The following is an 872-nucleotide window of genomic DNA, read 5'->3' as shown; positions in this document are numbered from 1 at the left end:
ACTTCATAGCAACAATGACCACGTTCCTCAGTGATATTAATAGAGTATTTACATCTTTATATTCTACAGCACACCGCCGTGAATTATGGTGACAGGCTGTCCTTTAATGTTATGTTGCTGCCCCAATGTTCTCCACTTTCAATTCTATGCTCAAGCCAGTCTAGAATTACAATGAGCTTTAGCATTCTCCTCCATGGATTAAGTGACCCAGAGCAAATCCATAGCGATGTCAGGACAGTTATGAAGGGATTAAGCTCCAGTCATTATGACTGAAGTACTCCGTTCAGAAAGTCAGTGTACATATATTCTCTATTCTTGTACTTACATGGGACATTAGACGGGGTTATATATACCGTATTTATATATATATATAAAATACAAATAATGTGCTTTTCTGTCCCACTTTATTCTAATTGCTACAAAACCAAGTCACTATAATATGTTCCTATGGGCTTTACTTAGCCTCCTTCTTAAAAACACTCATACTTATTACAATAAAAAGATTGTCATGTTAGAGTTTGGAAAAACTTTACAAATTGGTTTATGATCTTTGATGCGATCACGGGGATACACAGCCTGCTGACTATTGAATGGCCCCTGGGAAAATGACACAAATAGAGCATTAAATTTGCTCCACATTGAAACTGAAGCTCCAGATTGTTGTGAAGAGAAAGGCTGCCCAATCAAAGGAAATAAAGTTGATGTTCAGGCATCTTTGCTGTAAATTGTCGCACAATCACTTTCCAACCCCCTTCTTCTTTGGAGATATTGGATGCAAGCCTGTACCTCGACTGAATGACAAGTCAGATACACACAGTACTGGGTCAATATAATCAAAATAATTCTGTCTGCCAACATGAAATAGGTCATCC

The sequence above is a fragment of the Phoxinus phoxinus genome, assembly GCF_949152265.1.
Source record: "Phoxinus phoxinus genome assembly, chromosome: 11".
Classification (NCBI taxonomy): Eukaryota; Metazoa; Chordata; class Actinopteri; order Cypriniformes; family Leuciscidae; genus Phoxinus; species Phoxinus phoxinus.
This window is presented reverse-complemented; position numbering follows the sequence as displayed.